Here is a 21236-nt window from a genome sequence, read left to right on the forward strand (position 1 = left end):
AAATGATGGACCTTAGTTAAGAATGACACTTCTCTCCCTACACTTGACACATGTGACTTTTTGGGAAGGTCTTGGAAGGAAGCCAGGGCTGGAAATCCCTTGTGATTGCAAACAAGCTGGCAGGTGCCCTTGGGAGATCTAATTCAGGTTAGTTTAGGTTAAATCAGGTTGGTCTGTGCTGAGGTCAGCCTTGCTGATATGGAGATAGAGCTCTCCCTGCACCAGGTCAGGAGACCAGGCTTGGTAAACCCAGATGCCCTCCCTTCCTAGGTGGCTGCAGGGGCAGCAGTGCTGGGCCTCAGCCCAGGTGAGTGACTGAATCTGTGTGATGTTAACTGCTGGTGTGTATTGCACTTTGTGCTTGGCTTTACTATACTCCTTGAAAGTCAGTCCCAGGTGTACTAGGGTCTCAGTGTGAAATTCCCTATTGCTTTCATTTTCTCCTAATTCTAGCAGCATTTTCTCTACCTCTCTTTTGCTCTCTCCTCTCATTTCCTTAGGGGTAGGCAGTGCCTGGTCTGTGCTGGCTGTCCTACAAGGATTTGGGTCCATAGCAATTTGGGCTGCTTCCTTAGAAGTTAAGTTAATGGCTTAGTTTGGAGAAGTTTTGTGATGGGATCCTCTAGTGATCCTGATAGCCCCCTTCTAGTGAATGATGTTCCATGTGCTCTTTCTGCCTTGTCCCTTGAGGGTCTGTGTGACCTGAAGTTTTGCCTATCTGGTTACATAAATGAGACAACTTCTGAGGGATTCAGAGCAAAACATGGTCACACCAATGAATAGCTTTTAGACCCCAAACCACAAAGCCAAAGTCTTGGGGTATCCAGTGGCATTGCCTACTGCTGTGTGCTGTGTTGGCCCCTCCTGATGTGGTTCACCTGTGCGTCCTTGATCTATTACCAGCCCCATGCAAGTTGTGTGGTGCTTTGTAGTGGTGGGAAAGGCACAAAGATGAAATTAAACTAATTACAAGCTGGTGCACTTAATTGCTTCTGAAAACTGGCAATATGGATGAAACTTGCTCCTGGTCTTAATATCAGGTTTCAGTGTCTTGCCAGATTGTGTGACTGACATCAACCTGTGATTGTGACAAAGGCTATAAAATCATAGACTTCTAAAATAATTTAGAGTGGAAGGAATCTCTGGAAGTGACCTGGTCCAGATGCTGCTGAAAGCAGGGCCAGTCCAGAAGCTGCTCGGCATCCTGCAGGGTCAGCAAGGGGAAACCTGCGGCCAGCGCTAGCTAGGAAATCCACCCAGAGATCATAATACCCAATTTTTGCCTCAGATAATGTATTAATGCACCCACTAAGAAAAGCTTTTGTCTTTCCAGCATTGGGTGGGAGGAAAGTAAAATAACACAGGCATGCCAAGCCATAATTAGCTTTCAGTTCATCCATGAAGAATAACTATTTATAAAATGAATTGGGGACTATTTGTTTACTTAATAATTTTTCCCAGCAAATAAAAAAAATAAAAAAATAACTTGACAACCACTTTCTACTAAGCCTGGCAGTTCTTTGTGGAGATATGGCTGCCAACTAATATTATAACTTGTCACAATGGAACCGAACACATATTAATTGCAAATGCAAATCTCCAGTTTAACTCATAGAGCTGCTTCACAGTGAGATGGGATTGTTGGTGCTCAGGTGGGTTTTAAGCTGGGGGTGAAGCTGCAGTGTGGATGCATTCTGCCCTGCGTGTGCTGTGGTGCAAGGTAGTGCCTGCTGTGTTTTGAGCAACCCATGCTGTGAGTGCTTGAAGTGTTTAAGCTAGGATCTTGTGCATCTAAATTTCCAGCTCTGCTCACTTGCTTTGGTGTCCCATGTAACCCAGCTCTGAGGAGGTGCATTAATTCACCTTTTCGTGTATATGGTAAAACACGCAGTCAAAGGAGAAATGGTAGCAGAGCTAGTGGATAAGAGAAACCAACACTTAAGTTACAGGCTTGAAGTTAATTAAAGTGCAAGACTTCTCTTTGGCGTGTTTTAATTTGAAAAGAGAGGCTACAATGGGCAGGACTCAGTCATGAAGTCATGGGGACTTCCAAGGAGCTGCATGCAGGAATAAACTTGGGCAGCTGTGTAAGAGTGAGGACTTAAATGTCCTTTAGGTATTCTGAGGTCTTTCAGATAGGAATCGCCTTGCTTCACCTTAGTCCAGAGGTCCTGAGCTAGTGCATTGAGCATCTGGTCCATTAACATAGAAATAATGTCAATGTCTTTTCTTCTGAAATGCTTAGTAAACAGCTTGTTTTCCAAAATGAGTAAATAATAGTGTTGTATAGCTTTTTTTTTTTGCCTTTTTTTTTTTTTTTCCTCCCCTCTTGTGTCATCTTCACTGCTTCATTAGTATATGTTCTCGTGGAATTTCATTTTAAACTTCCCTCAATCAGTTTACCTGTCTGCTAGGGTTTTTGAGGAAGGAAAGGTTTTTGTTTCATATCTGGTAAGTCTGCCCCCCAGCCCTTGAGTAATCTATATTTAGGGTGAAAGTACTACTCCAAAATTGTGACTCAACCAACGGTAAACTTATGCTTGCTATTCAAAAATACTCCTGCCTCATGTCCAAGATGGGATGTTCTCACACAATTCACCAGATTTTTTTTTTTTTTTTCCCTCGGCTAAGCATAATTTAATTCATTGTTCACCTCAGCAAATGAAGGGCAGCAGAGCAGGGTAGAACACCAATTGCCTAAGGTACATTTCTGATTATTAAGTTATTTAGCCTGTACGCTTTGTTCTCACTGCTTGGAGTATGCAAACTGTCTTCCTCAAAAGGCCCCTGACCCAGTGGCTAGGCTGAAGCACCTCCTGGCATGCAGCAGCCACAATGCTACAAGTCCTGGCCTAGGAAGGATGTATTTTCGGGCAGGGGCAGTGTTGTCTGTTGTGCCTTCAGCAAAGGAAGGGCACAGAAACAACAAGCATCGCTCATTTTGTTACTTAAGCTCTGGGTAATTTGGCCTGTCAGTCTCTTCCTGTCCCTTGCCTTTCTGCATGTCCTTGATCGTGAAATGGCTCCTTCGCTGCTCTACCACCAGATTGCTGTGTGATCTCTCCCCGTCTCTCAGGTTCTTCCCAAGAGCCTGGGGTGGCAAGGAAGTGCTCTTTCCCCTTGTTCAGTGAGGGAACCAGAATCCCAAAGAAGTTTAAGACTTAATTTTTCTAAATTCCTTGGCACCTGGCTTACCTCCATGTTGTTTGGTGCCTGGATACTACTTGGAATTTGGGGAGAAACACCTTACCCATGGCATGAAGCCTGTGGCAGAGCAGGCGTTTGTCCTCAGCCCCTTGAGTCCTAGCTAGTGCCTACAGTTCACCTTAGGTCTTTCTGCCAGATTCAGCAACTCCTGATTCCCATGGCAATAAATCACCAGTCTCAATTCCCTCAGCACTAAATACACAACAGCAGTTGGAGGCAAAAGATATGGATGTCATAGATATGGCATAAGTAGAGGGGACTTCTTAAAGCCCAATCCTGGATCAAGATTTTAAGCCTTTCCCATTGAGGAGGAATGAGATGAGTATGCAGGGTTGCCCTTGCATAATGTGGACTTTGCTGTGGCTGCACCTGGCTTTGTGCGGAAACCTTGCATAATTCTACTGGAGAAGGATTATGTTGGATACATCTGAGTGCCCCCTGGCTATGGTTGCAGCATCCCAGGGAACAGCTCTGTTGAGATTTCCTGGGAGATCTGTAAGTGTAACAGCAACTTGGCATTAAGTTTAAACCCTGACTTTACTAACTAGTCTATGACGTTTTATTTTTTATATCTTTTAATGGGGTGCCTTTGAGACAGCTTAGGAGGATGTTATGTCTGGTGGGGGGAAATTTGCTATTGACAAGGCTGGGTTTTCTCACTGCATGAGGGGCAGCCTTACTTGGTGAAAATACCCTAGTTCTTGCAAAAGAAATCTTCCTCCCTACCTCTCCTCCACCTTTTCTCTTTTGTTTGAATGGAGGGTATTTCCACAGAAAAATTCTTATGGAAATTCAGTCAAAAGATGCAGAGTGCATGGCTGTACAGTGTTTGATGTCCCCATGTACAGTAACCACAGGCTGCAAAGTTAGTTAAGGTATATGCTGTCCTGAAGCAGGAAAGCTTGGATGTTTCTGTCAGCTTCCATAAGGGGTACTGGAGCAATACTCAGAGATGCTACCAAGGAGGAACTCCTGCTGCAGCAAATAGTGGGTGAACTTATCCAGGAGCATTTGCGTTTGTAGCAATTCTGCCTTGAAATCTATCGATCTTTCTTTGTGTGCGCTCCTTTTCCACCTAATTTGGCACAGCTCTAGTGCCACTTGGTTGCTGATATCACAATGCAGGGGTTGATAAGCACTTGCCAGCATTCAGAAACTTTCCATTCCCACACTTTACCAGCCCTGGCTGTTCTTCAAACCTGTCACTTGAAGCTGTTTGAGCCACACAAGAACAATAGTAAGGGAGGGAGAAAGTGTTACTACTGATCTCTATCTGAGAGCCTCCTTTGGTGCAATTACCGACTGGGAAGATAAAAAGTGTGGTGGACAGAGTGAATTTGGATGACGGTCATGCATGGAGGTTAGTGCTCTGGAAGAGAAGCCATACAAATGCTGGCAGAGCACCAAGCAGCTATAGCATATCACAGCACACAGCCTGGGCCCTCCACATGGGAAAAAGGAGCTGTGGGCATCTGGAGCTCGGCTGGTGACACTTCTAGCCTGTCCCTCCCATGTCTTGAGAGGCTTTGCAAGCTTATGAGCTGCCATGAGGTAAAGTCCACGTGTAGATCTTACTATGGGCCTCCTCTTCACTCTTAGCAGATAAGAGTAAGCCCTTCTCTTCCCTGCTCTTGCAAATGTGGGAGCATCGCACTGTCTTGGTTAGGGTGTGGTCTGGCCAGATAGTCCCATGATTGATGTGAATATTTGCAGCCAAGCTTTTGTGTTGTCAAACACTCACCATCGATGCAACACCACTGACACTAAACACTTCTAGGTAAGATCAGAGAAAACTTGCCAAAGAGGCTTTCTCTTTTGTAGTGTGTGTGTGTATATATATATATATTTATTTACTCTGTTTTCTTCTCCTTTCAGCTTTCATGCACTTGGTTTGCCCTGCTCCCAGTGTTGATCATGCCCTGCTTGGCTCAGGATGAGGTGTCTGTGGGCTACCTGGCATGGGCTCTTACACCAGGAAGAGTTTTGCTGCCACACTGACCTGGGACATGTTCTTGCCCAATGTCCTGCTCCAGCCTGGGCTGCGGTGTGCTGCCTGCGCTGCGTGCTGGTGCATGTGCAGGGACTGCTTTAGGTTACAAATAAATGAGTGGCTTTGACTTGGGAAGCTTTCCTGATAGGATTCTTTACCTAGCTACAAAACTGGTTATATTGGCCCAGGACAGTGTGTTTGAGGTGGCTGGGAAAATAAATGCATATTCAATTACAACTGTATCATCCTTGAATGAAAAATGTGTATCTTTGTCCAACTGAAGACAAGAGCAGGCAGCAACAAAGTTGTGTTGCACTCTGAGGAGCTGGTGTATTTTTCCAGTGGAGTTTGAAAGAGGGGCCACATCTCCACGTATCAGCCTTGACAGGATCTCCTTCAGCCTCTTGCAGTAAACCCTGTGATGGTTTAACTTCACCCCACTCTTACTGCACTACAACAACAAGGCTGTTAGTGCTCTCTCAGCCCCGCTGCATCTTCCTATATCACTTAGGGTATCTCTAATACTGCTGGTGGTAAAGCTATTTTAAAGCTATTTTGTGAAAGGGGTAGTTGAACTTCTAGTTCTTGAACCTCATCAAGAGGATCACTTGGAGGCAGGATTTATTTTATTTTTTGAAGCAGAATTAGTTGCCTGATTGGATTATTAACGTATAACTGAGGGAGTGGCAAACCACAACAGGAGGGCAAAGGATGCTGCGAAGAATAAGAGGAAGGCTCTGTAAATGCTTGAAGCCAGCATGGCAGCTGAAGATTTTGTCTTCTGAAACGTTGGCCTCAGAAGCTTAAAACTGCACTGTTATATATGTCTGAGCCCCATGTGCTATTACAAATGTGCAGCACACGAGTGGAAATGGGCAGAACAGTGTCTGGCTCTGCAGGTCTTGGAGGTCAGAGCACTGATCAAGTTGTTCTGCTGCAGCTGATAACAAGAGTAGAGAAAATCTATTTTTTCTTGCTACTTTATAAAGCATGTTGAGACTATTAACAGAAATGTAGTGGATCCATTCAAAGTGGTGCTTGTCATAGCTTAATGAGTCTCATAATGGCTATTATAGGCCATGGTGTAATATAATTAGAGCTTGCTAGCATAGAAACTATCTGAAAACAAAGATCCAGGTATTTTTGCCATGATTGTGTATTCCTGAATGCTTTTTCCCCTTCTCTGACTTAACAAACAGTGCCCTATGGCATTTCAGAAGTCACAACAATGAATTTCTCAGAACAAGTATGAGTGAAAAAGGACTATCCATCTCTGTGACTAATAAGACTTGTAAATAGGAACTTCTTGTCTTCCCTCTGTGTCTTTTAATTAAAATGGGAACCTATCTTGTTCTTCAAATGTCAGAACAGAGAAACTAGGCTATGCAAATCTTTAATGCTGACTTTGTGGAAGATAGTAAGGTTGGATCTGAAGTTTTACCATGTCCTGAATGAGATTCTTTTTTCTTCTTCATAAAGAAGTCGAAGCTTGCTAAGCAGACAGCATTTATCATTGCTCCATTGCTATGGGATCTTTCTCCAAGAAGCATCTCTGTAAATTAAAGAAGCAGAGCAGAGAGCTGCTGCACACACTGCCCCATACCAGAATGTATGCAAGACCAAGCTGCATCCTCCTAGTCCCTTTTCACCACAGGGGTGAAAAGCACCAGGCAACTGCTAGCTCAGCATTACACAACGCAGCTGAGCACGGTGCTCCCAGCAGGAGTGGGGCTGGCTGGCTTCCTGCTTGCCCTCTGTTTCTGTTCAGAGGATCGCAGGACTGAGGTGCATCAAGCAAAAGAACTGTGGGGTGGAGGTGGTCCTTTTGGCTTCCTCCTGTGCTGTTGTGCTGGCACAGGTGTCTATGGCCAAGGCAATAGACATCTGAAGAAACCATTGACTGCCCTTGCTGTCTCCTACTCCCTTCTTTATCTTGACTGTTTTTCTATAGTCAGTTTGTGTATAGGCGTTGAAAACTGCTTGAGGTTCTGAATTAAGTCCTCGTCTAGGGATGAAGCAGTTAACTAGTACGGACAACATTTAATAAATAAATAAATAATTAAAAATACAAGCCCACAGAGAAACAGAACAAAAGTCTATTGAGGGGCAGGCAGTAGCATGGATCCAGAGTGGCTTGTGGGCTTCCTGCTGCAAGTACAGAGCAGCACAAGGTGGTGTAGCCCCAGCTCCTCATTCTTGCTCTTTGAGAAATGTGAGCAGAGCTGTTACTGGCTATACCCCATTATTCAAGCACCCAGTGAAGCCCTCCCTGTTTTCATGCTTCCACTAAGTACAGCTTCTTAAAAGACAAAGAAACTCATGCTCTCTTTTTCTCATTTCCTCTTGAGAGGAAGCTGCAAAATGGTCAAAGCCCTCAGTGTCTCTCGATGACTTTGCGAGAGCCCTTGAAACATCACACTGCGTAAAGGTTTAGGATTGCTCAAACCAGGAAACCTCAAACACAGCTCTCATTTTTATCTGCAACAACAGACACTGTGTCATTAGCTTTTAAGAATAAAGCTGCGGAACTGCTTGCTGTGGATTTTTTTTTTTAACCAAAAACAACGCATTAAAGAATTCAAATGTGTCATTTTAGTAAAGTTCATGGCGTGCGTAGAATGGTCTTTTACCTGCAGTGGCACGCAAATGCTAGCACCACTAATTTTGCACAACTTCTTATGAGAGTCTTCTTCCATAAGGTTTGAATCAAAGCTGCCCTTTCAAGTTGAGTTATGACAGCATGAAGTTCTAGCAAGACAGCATGACCACGGGAGACTCAGTGCGTGTGCTTGTTAATCATCACAGCGTCACAGGTAGCCCTGCTGTGGCAAAACTGCTTTCACATGGCATAGTCCAGAGTGCCTGTCATTCTGCAAGGCAGCATGGACAGTCATTTTTTTTAATCCCGATTTCTGCATTCCCACTTGCTGCCTGTTTTGTGCAGCAAAATAGGAAGTCACCATCCTGCTGCTTTCTTCAGGAGATGTGGCTGATGCGTGGGAAGATAGACTCACTTTGCTTTGAACTTGGTGTAGTGCGAACTATCCTTTGATTTTACTATTTCATATACTGACCATTTCTGATGAAAGAATGAACTAGCTTGCTCTAGCCTACTCGTAGGTCTCTTTAAGCCCAAATGCTGATTGCAGGGGCAATCCTTGCAAACTCTAAACAAAAAAAGAGAAGCAATGGGGAAACTGTAGGTTTTCAGGAATGAAGCAGAAAACAGCTAATCACACTGGATTTGGGTAATTCCCTCCCACACCTGAAAGATTTACCCTGATTTTCTTGCTGACATAAGAGTATTATTTGCTGAATGTAATGAATATTTTCCTGGAGGAGTATTCACTGTTCCTGGGAGTGCTCAAGGAAAGGTTGGACGTGGTGCTTAGGGACATGGTTTAGTGGGTGACATTGGTAGTAAGGGGATGGTTGGACCAGATGATCTTGGAGGTCTTTTCCAACCTTAATGATTCTGTGGTTCTGTGGAATGAGAACTGATTAGGAACCAGTTTTCACTAGGAGTGTGCTCTATCATTGAGCTCTTCAGAAAGGGGGGAAAAAAGTAGTTTGAGTTATTCCATGATGTCAAACTCAAAGCTGAAATCAAGACAAGCCAATCCAATAATTACTGACTATGAAATTGATGAAAGGTATGTGCTGTGGAGTGTGATGCTTTTCAATATCGCAAGCCTCGCAGCATTTATATATGCTGTGGTTACTGTTAGACCACACATCTTAAAGCAAAATAGGTCATAAGTTGATTTCATTCATATGCCACTTGACCTAAAGCAACTGGATTCCCTGAAAGAAAAGGAAGGTTTGTAGGTAGAAGGTAGGATAAAGGTAGACATGGCAAGATTTGTCAGTTCGAGGCCACATCTTCTGTTAGACTGATTAGCACATCTGGAAAAAGTAGGTTGGCTTTCAGGAACAAAAGAACATCTTCAGGGATACTATCTTCCCGCTACAGATACTGCCTTGCCAGTGTCTTTTGACAATCCCAGCCACTGCTGTTTTCTCAAAGATAGTAATCAGTTATCTTCAAGAGCTGCCCAAAATAGTTCTTGCATTTCCCTTAATTTGAAACTCATAAAAAAGCAAACAATATCAACTTTGGCTTGTGTCCAACAGCAATCCTGATAAGATTTCTCAGGAACCTAAACTGAACAAGCTAAAAGTCATTTCATTGACGCAGCTCAGCGGTATATCAAGATGTCACTTATGACGTAGTTGTTTACTTACTTTGACTCAGTCCAAAGACATAAATAATTGTAACGGATTATTCATTGTATTTTAAGGAAAAAAAAAAACCACACACACACGTTCTAATCATACGTTTTAGGTTTCTTTTAGCATTCCACTCTTTGTAAGGTCTGGAAATAATTAAACCTAGTAGACTCCAAAAGAAATGCATATCCTAAGGAGAAATCTCAAGATGGACTTCAAGAGTCTTATATTAAAGAGAGTGAAGGGTGAATAAATAACATTCTGCGATGAACTAACCTGGGGATCACTGTTTTGGGCCCTGGTTTTCTGTAGGTGATAGCTATTTGCAAGTGTCTGATGAGCACTGGATAACTGTGTGTACAGACACTGATGCAAATAGTTTCTGGGAGCAGCATCTGTTTAGAGGAGCACTGTGTAAGCTTTTCCTGACTCTTCAATGGATCTGTGTTTTAGGTCATGCCAATTTGTTCCTCTTTCCAGATCTCTGACATATCCATTGGGAATGCTTGGTCCCTTACATCAGCAGGCAGCAACTTCGTTGTATAGTTCCCTTGCTGTGGTTCACACCTTGCTCAGTGAAAAAACTGTGCTGAGGCCTCAACCAAACTTGCAGGAGGTAAGAGCCCCTGTGTGAAGAGCTATTATAACTTCAACATCATTTCTGTATGTCTGCTTTCATTAGAAGAAGTAGACCCAGGGTCTACATAGTGCATGTCCCCCAAACTGTGGCATTTGAAATCTAACCTAAATACACCTTTCTAAACCTCTCTGAAACCATGTGGGCAAGACTTCTAAGCCTGTGCATTTCCAGGATTTTCCATCCATCTGAACTTGGATGAAAAACTCTAATTATCACATGGCTCCAAAAGTTCAGGACTGGAAACATTTGTACATCTCCAAGGCAGGAATTTCATTCTTGTGATGAACCAGGCTTTTAAGAATCCAGACAGGTTCCTGCTTGATATCTTAAGGCCCTAAAAAAAAAAAAAAAAAAAAAAAAGCTCAGGAGAAGGCATTTTTTCACTCGTCTTCTTCATTTCTGGCTGTATACCAAAGATATGCCTGTGTGGTTTCAGATCTGTCAGAGTCAGGATGGTATTTCAGTGGTGGATGAAACAACAACAAAAACAATCCCTAACATTCAAGAGAATGTTAGGGATTTCTGGATAAATTATATAGTAAACAAGGTGGTGGTTTACATGCTCTGAGCAGTGACATTTTTTTAGTAACTTTCAGTAATTTTTAATATATTTCCCATACAAAAATTCCTTCCATTGCAAGTGTTGACCTGATAAAAATCTGGGCTTAATATAAGTTGATCTTTCTATTTCACAACATCTAGCTCTTAAGAAGAAGAAGACATAGTGGTGACATGTAGAATGTACCATTTCTTCTTGGCAGAGGTGGGCATTTTACTTCCCAAAAATCAAAACAAGATTTATAACAAAATAAACATTTTATTGAAATGAATGGGAGGCGGAGGCTGGCCAAGATGAGTAATATGCTTATAATACCCCTCAAGCTCCTTCTCTGGCTGACTAGATTCATCCAGAGGAAGCTTCTTCAGCTCCAGCATCAACACACAGAAAAATTTTTGCAGTTACAGAAGTACCCCTTGCATTGAGCGTAAGCATGGCAAAATGATAAGAGTGGAAGAGGGTATTGGTGGGAACAAGGCAACCTGGAATTTTACCTGGTTTCACAATATCGGAAAAGCTGTGTGTGTTTTTTTTTATTATTTCCCCAAGGTAGGAGGATTTGCTGGAGATGCCATGCTGATGCGTGCTATTTATAGGTTTGTTTGTTTTATTTTTTTCCCTCTGATGGGGGGCAATGGGGAAGCCCTATTTCTTCCTCTGAGCCCTGTATCAGAAGTAGCCCCTTTACTTTGTGCTACTGCAGTGAAAGCAGTGACAGCAGGAGGTGGAAGGACCCTGTGGATGAAGCAAGAGTTGGAGTTTGATAATTGCTTTGGGACCTGGTTGCAGGCTTTGGTTACTATATTTATTTCTTACTCACTTTTTTTTTTTTTTTTTTCTCTACCCTCCTTTTTTCTCTCTCCCCTTCTTCCCTTCCCCTCCCATTCTATTTTATCCTTTCCCCACCTCATGTCAAATTTTCTTAGATTGCAAATGTCAAGGGCTGTTTAGAGATAGAAACTCCCATTAAAGTTTCAACTCTTAATTGTTGAGGATTTTAAGTATTAATGTGTTAGGGTTAATGCTTAAGCATTACTGTCTGGCAGTAATCCTCCTTAAAGACAAGCCTGAGCCTTGGCCTTTATGAGACGATTTTTGAGACTGCAGTGCTGCAGGGCAAGCAGCTGCATGCAGGGATCCAGGCTGGCCATGGGATGTGAGCAGGACTAGTGGTGAGCACAGTGTGTGGGACGGACAGACAGGTGACATGGGAGGCTGCCTGCCTGCAAACTCGGGAACAAGCTGCTTGTATGTTAGCAGAGTGGGCTGTGGATGGAGATGATGCAGGATCTCTCCTAAGCCCCAGCTGAAAAATACTTCAGACCCAAGGGGACTGCTTGCTGCCACTTGCTGCTTAGCTTGCTGCCAGTGTAATCAAGAGCCTTGCAAGTTGTTAAGGCCACTTCACATCTTGATTAGTCTGTCCTGTCACAACCCCAGTTGTTGCAGAAACATCTGGAAAAACAGAATTGGGTCATGCCTTCATTTGTGATCTCACCGGGCTTCTGCTCTTGGGTCTTTGATGTCTATCAGCCACTGTATTCAAGGACACAGATGCTTTGGCTTCTGAGCTGGAATCTCATCCCCTTCTACTTTGTGTGCAGAGGCCTCTCCTCTCTGCATCATCCTATAGGATTTTTGTGGTCCAAGTTGCTTGAAAAGGAGTGTGAAAGGAGCCAACCAACCCATCGCAGAGAAGTGGAGCAGTGTTACCCTTGCCCACTCCCCTCTTTTGGGTGCTCAGTGACCACAGTATGGTTTCTACTGGCGACGTCTCAGGGGACTGGTCCTTTGTGGCTGACTGCAATGTCCTTGATGTTCATGTGGTTGATTGATGGGAGGTCTGCCGAACAGCAGCTTCCTCCCTGTACGTCTGCAGAACTGTTACATTTCTGAAATGAAGTATGTTCTTTGCATGTCAAATGGCAATGGGGTGTTTTTGCAGCTCTCCTGGCAGCCCACAGGCTTGGCATATTGCACATAGAAGAGCCGCCAAGGTTACACACTTTAAAAAAATAAAAAATAAAAAAAATCCCTCATAGGCAACTGACAGAGTTAGGTGCCAGATTAATCAGGACTCCCCATTGTCTCTCTGAGACAAATGCTCAGATTAAATCTATTGTTGTTGGGCTTGATGGGACAAAGTGTTACTGAGTTACATCATAGCTATAATGTGGAAACTGGAACACAGCACAATTTATGAAGGAATGTTCCCTGGTATTGTTTAGAAATATCACCACAGAAGAAGTTTGTGGGAATGATTATTTGAAATCTGCTGGCCTAACAGCGGCTTGAGCCCAGCTTCAGGATGCCTAGCTAGGCTCTGCTCCCTGGCTTAAGTGAACTGTTTAACCTTTGTGCCTCTGCTTCACCCTTTATTAACACTCATGTTAAAAATGCTTGTCTGCCTTCCAGCAGGCATTTGTCAGTGTTTCTGACTGGCCCTGGCACACACACCAATGCTAGTGTGGCAGACTTTCACCATGTGTGCTGGACTTGCTGGTTCCTCACCCTTCTCCTCTAACCCAGTCATCACATGCTCATCACTGTAGCATCTCAGGATTGATTTTGTAGAGGCTGGTGGCCTGCTTCGCCGATGAGAGGTCACCTCCTGCACTGCCATGGGGCCCGGGGCCTCCAGGTGGGTTGGGGGCTGCTTCATCGTGTCTGTGGCTTCCTCAGCCTCCTCAGGGGTCTGCGCCTGGGCCAAAATATATAAGGTGCTCTGTGTGAACAGGGGGCAGGAGCAGGCCACAAGCCAGGGCCATGTAGCGAGCGTTGTGTGAAGACAGCTCAACCCTACATGACAGGAGAAAGCATGCAAAGCGCGGGTTGTGCAAGAGGCAGCAGTAATGAGGCCTCAAAGAAGCTACTGCGGGATTTGAAAAAGGTGGGAATCAGACTGTCTCGTCTAGCCACCTTATGCGACTCCTAATAAAAGACATATATATCCATGAGAGACACTGTCTGCACGGGATTGTGTCCAGATTTTGCAGCTCGAGTCCATTTCCACCCAGGCTGAATCCTCCCTAATTTCTGGGAGTCCTTAGCTCACAGGGCTTGCAGATGTGGCAGAAGGCTGCACATAACTTGAGCAATCTCATGGTTGCTGGTATTAAGCTGAACTCTGAAATTCAGGGAGAGGGCCAGCAGCCTCTTTCTCACTGACAGTTACAGGACTGTGCAGCAAAACAACACAGTGCTTTGTATGTACGGAGCTCCCTCTGACATTTGGTGACTGTAAACAAAGCATCAAGATGTCTCTTCTGCTTCAGTTGTGAAGGGGGAGAACTATTCATTCTCTAAATTTCTTCCTTTAATTTTATGACAAGCTGAATTTTAAATTCTTATTGTCATGAGCAGCTACTTAAAATGATGACTTAGATTTGGATAACTTAAATCCATTACATGTGAGATTTCGTGAAGCAAATAAAAAATTTGCTACAGATGCATTGACGTGTTGCGCTATGTGTTATGTTTATGGCTGCTGCTAAAATCCAGTTCTGTAGCCTGAAAGCTCAGCTCTCGTCTCTGTAAAACGTTACAGAGTTAAGGGAAACTGATGGGACAAAGGGCATAGGAGACTTGGAAAAAATCAACGCCTGTAGGTATCTTATATGTAGTTTGGGTGGGATTTAACGGGTCAGGTTTATCATGGCAGCGAATCACAGCCTCATCTAATTTCAGAAATTGTTTGAGATACTCCAGGCTCTGAGGAAAATCTTGAGGAAATCTCTGAGGAAATTTTGATACCAAAAATACTCATCCTTTGTAGGACTTCTGTGACCTGGTGAGTCACCTGCTCAAGTACCTTTCTTCATTCTTGTGCTGTTTGGGTGGAGGAAAGGGGCATGGACCTCAAAGGTGCACTGGTTTCTGTATATGCTCAGGATCTGTCTAATGCAGTCGGGCACTGCATTCAATTAAAGACAGTCATGTGGTGCTCCCCTCTTATGTATGCCTTTTTGTCCTGTGAAACATATAGGTGCAAAGTACTTGGATGTATTGTAACTTGTTAACTTGAAGGCCTCAAAACCACCATTTCCTCATTTACAAGATTTTATTCATGAAGAGAGTTATGATTGTGCACAATTTATCCTGGGATAGGAGACTCCAATTCAAAGATGCACAAATTATTTGCACAAAAGTAAGTTTTCTAGTTACATGAAAGCCCTGACATTCCAGAGGGAAGATTTTTTTTTTTTTTTAGAAGGCTTTTCTACTATAAAAGGCCAATGTAAACTTACAGGACTCCAGAACAGAAAAGAGGGTGGAGAAGGAAGTTTTCTTTATGATGCTGTGTTTTTTCTTATCTTCCTCTGTGTTGGGGTCGGATGAGGCCAAGGAGCTGGGTGTGACCTGGGCTTTAGTGACATATATGAGCTGTCCTGAGTACGGTTCTTACTGGCACATCTGACACTGGCTCATTCGATTGTCTGACTGTTGGGAAGGAGATCCTTGACCTTCAATCTCATTATCTCTAAACAAAGGAGGAGAACGTGCAGGGTCAGTGGCTTTACCTGTGATGGACTGTACCACATCTCCCTTTCCTTTGTCTATTCTTCTCTTGTCCTTGCCTTTATCTTTGTTTTTCTCTCCACTTTTTGTTTTGTTTTGGTTTTCCCTGATTTCAGAAGGCAGGGGGAATTCTAATTTAAAGAAAACACAACCTATGGCACCAGCAGGCAGCTTTTGAGTTGTAATCTCCTGGGTTGTGTTGTCATAACTTTGTTGGTGTTTTGGCCATAAACATGCCACGCTCACTTAAGAGGCAAGGGCCATGCCGTATGTTAATTTTGTCTGGCAGTGTGTGCTTAGAAAATAAGATTTCTCTGTCACATGTGTTTAGAAGAGAAGCTAATTGGAAAGGAATGTTAACATATGGCATTAACCAACAATTGCAACATAACAGTAAAGCTAAATTTGGTACTAGTGAAAGGGCATAAGCCAAGTACCTAGACCAGCAGACAAAAATCATTGCTGTTACCAAAAATGGTTTGTTGATGATATTGAAACTAGTGAGAACAGTTCAGCTGACAGCTTGAAGATCAACATTAGAATTGGAAGTGCAAACAAATTCAAAAAAGTAGTGATAGAACTACTTCAGAAGAAATGACTGCATGGATTAGCGGCCTCATCAATTGATGAAGTTAGCTTCAACTCCAGCTGGTGAAATTGTACCACTGTCTTCCACAAGCTGTGATAATTTATGCCCTCTGACAGCTTCATTTTGGGGGGTTTAGAGAAGGTCTTTGTTTAGATCTGAGAATGTGCTGTGCCATTCAGGTCTGCTAATCTGGTATGTAATCGGAGCTGCCAACCCTGCACACCAGGCATGGCTGAGGATGTAAATCTTCTACCGCAGAATGCTAAATCCATTAGCGTAATAAATTGTGTCTGTGCATGGAGTATAGTAAGCAAGAGTTAGGGTGCCAGTTCTGGTCTCACGGGTTTACTACAGCCACCAACAAAGACGGGGAAAATGTGTAGTGTTATGGGATGTATCCTCAGACAATTCAAGTGAGCTATGGTGAAGGAAACTGCTGAAAATGCATGTAGTGCTGTTAAGAGTGTATTCAAGACAATGTGAACAAGGACTGTGTGTTCTCATCCTGGGAGGGGAAGAAATAAATACTGTAAAACTGCTTTAGGAACGGCAGCTCAACGTAACACAAGGACACAACGAAGTAGAAAAATATCAGTTGGAGAGCTTCCAAGGAAGGAAAATTTGTGACCAAGAAACCCGGCTTCTTCCAGAAAGCAATGAAATAGAAAAGGTCACGAAGACGTAGGTAATGAGAGAAGGAAAGCCTACCAGCAGTGAAGCTGATCACAGGACCTGAGCACTGAAACAAAATATTGTAGCATTATATAGGCAAAACAATGATCGGGTTCTGAGTTATTAGCATGAGAGTAACTAGTGATGTGCTTTTGTTGTCAATGGAAATTATGGAAGGAAAGTAGCTCAACAGACAGAAGGAGCTAAGCCTTCCTGAGGGGAAAATAAGGGAGAGTAGCCTGACATGTGCAAAGGGAACAAGATACCTTCTAATATTAGGGAAGACATTAGTGGCTGCTGGGAAGGATGAGGAATTAGCCTCATGTCTTCAAAAAGCAATGCATGCCAGTCCTTTGACTTAGGAATACAGACACTGCTTTTGGTGGATAACAGCATCTGCTTGGATGTGACAGTGTAATGCTGTTACTAAGCATGCTATTTTAACTCAGTGTTTTTCTGAAGATCTGGGCTTGTTAAATGTCCATAACTCCTAGTTTTTATGAGATTTACTATAGTCTGCATTTCCTGGGAGATATTTATCAGACACTGTCAGTACTGAGAAGCAGTTTTTCCTTGAGGGAGAATTTAAGATATTTTAGATGTATTTAGATGATAACTTTCACTAGCTGAGTGGGGCTTGGGAGTCGTCATGGACAGAAGAGATTGAAAGAAGCCCTCTGTATTCAGAAATGCAGCTTCACGTGGTTCTCTGTCTTCCTGGAAAAATGCTATTTCCATTGCCTGAGAAGCTGAAGTGCTTAAAAGAGGTAGTGCCTCTGGAGCAACATGGGACCAAAAGTAGTTTGTGGGTTACTGCCAGACCCCGTGCCTGATGGTGTTGTGTTCCAATGCCTTGCAGAGGTAAGATCTCAGCAGACACCAGCCCATGACCATCAGATTTCTTTGAGAGGAAGACCTGGGTATGTTGGCTGGCAGGAAGATGTATATTAACCAGTAAAGAAAGATTAAACCTGGTGAATCGAACAGCAACAAAGGTTGGTCTCAGTCTCTGACTTACTGTTGTCCATGCTGTCTAATCTTCAGCACGCTCCCTGGCACAGCCCTTGAGTCACTCCTGGTGTCACCATCCCAGGCAAGGGCCACAGGGGCAGTTTGGAAGAAAGCGTGCACCGAGGTCTGTTCCCAGGAGACAGCCTGCCCAGTCCCAGCATGCCAGGACAGAGGGCTTAGCTGCATGGGCACAAAGCCAGCAGAGCCACATGGACTGTTTTATTCATCAGCCTTCGGGCCAGGACCCCAAATAAGCCTCACTGCTCATGTCTGTATGAAGGTTTTTGCTCATAGGATTAAGGAATTCATCATGTCTGGACTAGGAGCTACATTTTATAGGAGTACAGATCTAATCCCTGGTTGAAAACTGGTAGGGAACAATAAGCATATATATAATCGAACTTAAATTCCTCACAACAATTTAATTCCTAACTTTTGTTAGTAAAGATCAGTTTTCTTTTTTTCTACATTGATATGGAGAAGGAGCCTAGTTGGTCAGCTTATACTGATGACTTTCAAAGGCTGGAAATTAAATTAATTGAGTCTAGTCCTCCCTTGGTGTGTCCCTGTCTTCTCTGGGAGCTGGAAATGACCCTGCTCTTTTCCTGTCCTCTTTACACAGGTCCCTCTGTGCAAAGGCTGTGGGTGTCTCTGCCTGGCTGAGCTCATTGCACAGATGTGCAATGTGAAGTGGGAGCATTCCTGCAGCCTCCTTTCAGGTGGGCTTTTTGTTTAGCTTGATGTATCCTTTTCTCGGTATGTTTACAAATCTTCCTCTGGTCTCAGTTTCTGCTGTTTCATGCATCTTTTATTTTTATTTTATTGCACAATGTGTCTATAGGTTTTAATGGGACACCTTAACAGGGCTAAACATAGAATCATAGAATCATAGAATGTCCTGAGTTGGAAGGGACCCTTAAGGATCATCAAGTCCAACTCTTGACACCGCACAGGTCTACCCAAAAGTTCAGACCATGTGACTAAGTGCACAGTCCAATCTCTTCTTAAATTCAGACAGGCTCGGTGCAGTGACCACTTCCCTGGGGAGCCTGTTCCAGTGTGCAACCACCCTCTCTGTGAAGAGAAACATGCATCAGTCAAACCCCAAATACTTTAAGGAGGCATTTCATTGTTTTGAAATTGTTTTAAAGTGATTTATTGAATTGCTAGCAGTGAAATGAAGTGGTTATTTGTCTAAAAAACACCTTAAAGTCTTTACCACTCATCAGAGTTACAGCCTAAGGTGCTGCTATCCCACCATCTCCAGCAAAAATACACCTGTCATGCACAATCACTTTGCTTATGTTATCTCCAGCCCAAGGCCATGAGAATATAAATATAGATGAATTTATTGTTAACTTTAAGGGACTGCACATGCTCCACTATACTAATGCCTTTCCTTATTCTACTGGTGCAAGGCCTTTGCCCATGCTGCAAACTTGATGTCTGTCCTCCACATCACTGCTCAGCTAAGGCCAATAAAAATGTCTGGGGACTTTCTCTTTAAGTTCTAATTCTCAAATAACCTGTGTGGACTTTTTCACCAGTATTCTTCCATAATGTGTTAATGAGCATCTTGTTGGTGATTTCAACAAAATCCTGCCTGTTACTGTGACCTCCACCTTGACCTGTTGTGAATATGCTACCTGACCCAACTGTGTTTTAATTACTGTTGAGTTCTCAGCAGTATCTCTGGCAATTGCAGTCACTGTTTGTTCTGAGATCAGACATATAATATATATATATATTTATTATTATTTTTATTTTTATTTTTTTTTCTTGATATAACTGTTATATGGTCTTTGCTCCCCTATATTTTTGTCAAACCCTATACAGAAAGTTCTTCAGTCCCTCACTCTACCCCACATTTGACTTCAATTTGCAGAGCACATAATCTCTATAGTTCTGAACTAGGGGCAGTACTTGACAATATACAACAGCGGATTGTATTGTACATGAGGATGGAATGTTTTTTTTACCCCTAAGCCAAAGCTGCTTTCTTTATTTCAGCACAGTGACACTATTTTTATTAGTGTGGGTACACAAATCACTTGTCTCTGCTTTTGCTGCTGTTCCAAATGGACAGAACTGTTGTCTCATTTTTGTGTGTCTGGGAACATCTTGGTTGTGCACTCGTGCATTCTATGGGATGATTGGTGCTTGGTCAACTCTGACTCTTTCAGATTTGTCTCCACAGTTTGCCAGACACTTACAAAATAGATTTTGGTTTCCTGTTCTGGACACACAATCTCCCTACATCATTTATCACATTCAGGACTCCCTGTATTCCTCCTTACCTGTTGCAGTGGGCATGCTGAAGACAGCATTATCCTGCTTGCAGCCAAACTGCCTCATCCCATGCTTACTTCCCTCTCCCTGGGGCTTACCTTGGAATTATCATGCTGTTCTTCTTTTTGCTAGTTTTGCTTTGTCCATTGGTACTCTTTTCAAAACTTCCAGTATCCTCCAAACACTTTGATGGCTTTTCCTTAAATCAAACTAGAATCAAAAGAAAATCCCTATCAAACATTACCTAATGGCTTCTGGTAAAGCACACCAAGTGCCAAGCATGAGCCAAGCAGCAGCCTGCGGCAGGTGTGGGCACACCTCAGTGAGCTGTGCCCATGCTCAGCCTCAGCTGGGAAGCAGAGGCTGGGAAACATCTGAGATGGCTGCAGAAATGTCAGGGCAGATCCTGGAGCAGTGCCTCTGCTGAACAGAAGATGCCTTTGTACTGTATGCCTCCCCTGTGCCCCAGGGCTTGGGAAGAGAAAACACTTATAGGTTCCTGATACCTGGAGGTGTCACTGGCTCCTTTGTTTCTTGCATGCCTTTTTTTCCCTTAACCTGCGTGTGTGTATGGTTTGAGGGCAGAGCAAACGATATTTTTAGTAGCTAGCCACAGCCACAATGACTGGAGTGCTCTCTGTTTGCTCAGTAATAGCATTATCCATTAATCTCCTCTGCCTATGGTTATCAAATTTACTTGGGCCAGAAGATGGTTATTGCCTCATAAACAGAAGCATTCTCCAGTAAAACCTCTGAGATGTGATGGTTTATGGCAAGGATTAACACGCAGGTACAGAGTATGTCCCCATGCTGCGGTGCCTTTTGCACAGCAGAACTGTCCCAGAGTGACCGCCTGGTCAGCAGCCAGCACTGCAGGGTCTGCTCTTCGTTAATTTTCCTCTCTTCCCTCTTAAATCCTTGTCATGGACCAAAATTTCCTCCCCTGTGAACCTATAAGTTGTTTTAGTGATGTTTCTTTCCCCTCACTGCTGCTCTTGCATCATTTGCAGGTGTTCAAAGGAGTAAGTGCAGCCTCAGAATCCCACAGTTTCGTGCCAAGAGGAAGTGGAAATGTGTTTGTAGTTTTATTGATTTCACTGAAACCTCGTGGAGGGAAAAAAAAAAAAAAAAAAAAAAAAAAAGAATTCTTCCCCCTAATCTCTTTGGTTACCTTCTAAATTAAAGAATGAGCACATCATCTCTATGCACCCACTAAATCCCCCAAGCCCATTAGAAATGTTTGGAAGAGGCATTCATGTCATTCCTATATATCATTATTGCATTTCTGCTTCCCATTGTTAGAGTGGATCCAATCCTGTCTTCCAGCTCCTGTTGGTCCCTTCTGCAGTGAGGAGTGGTGTCTAACCTCCATCTCCTCTGCTTCAGCTGGCACAGGAAGAAGCAGCACAACTGGAAGAGGTGGCGTGCCACCCCCTGCTGTAGGGTTGATCTGTCTCTCCCCGTGCCTGCTCAGGCAGCTCCCGTGTCACCACAGTTTGCATTGTTGGCAGCAGGCAGGGAAGCGTGGAGC

The 21236-nt window shown here is 43.4% G+C and overlaps 1 long non-coding RNA gene across 1 annotated transcript in view; it reads left to right on the forward strand.

The window, feature by feature from the left end:
* Positions 1 to 205: 205 nt before the first annotated feature.
* Positions 206 to 21236, forward strand: part of LOC311438760 — a 46238-nt gene continuing 25207 nt past the window's right edge. Inside the window, exons 1-3 of the long non-coding RNA XR_014694297.1 lie at positions 206 to 307; positions 9908 to 10043; positions 18039 to 18135. This is a non-coding gene — a long non-coding RNA (uncharacterized lncRNA). The remainder of the gene's footprint in view (positions 308 to 9907; positions 10044 to 18038; positions 18136 to 21236) is intronic.

The sequence above is a fragment of the Aythya ferina genome (assembly GCF_964211825.1).
Source record: "Aythya ferina genome assembly, chromosome: 6".
Lineage (NCBI taxonomy): Eukaryota > Metazoa > Chordata > Aves > Anseriformes > Anatidae > Aythya > Aythya ferina.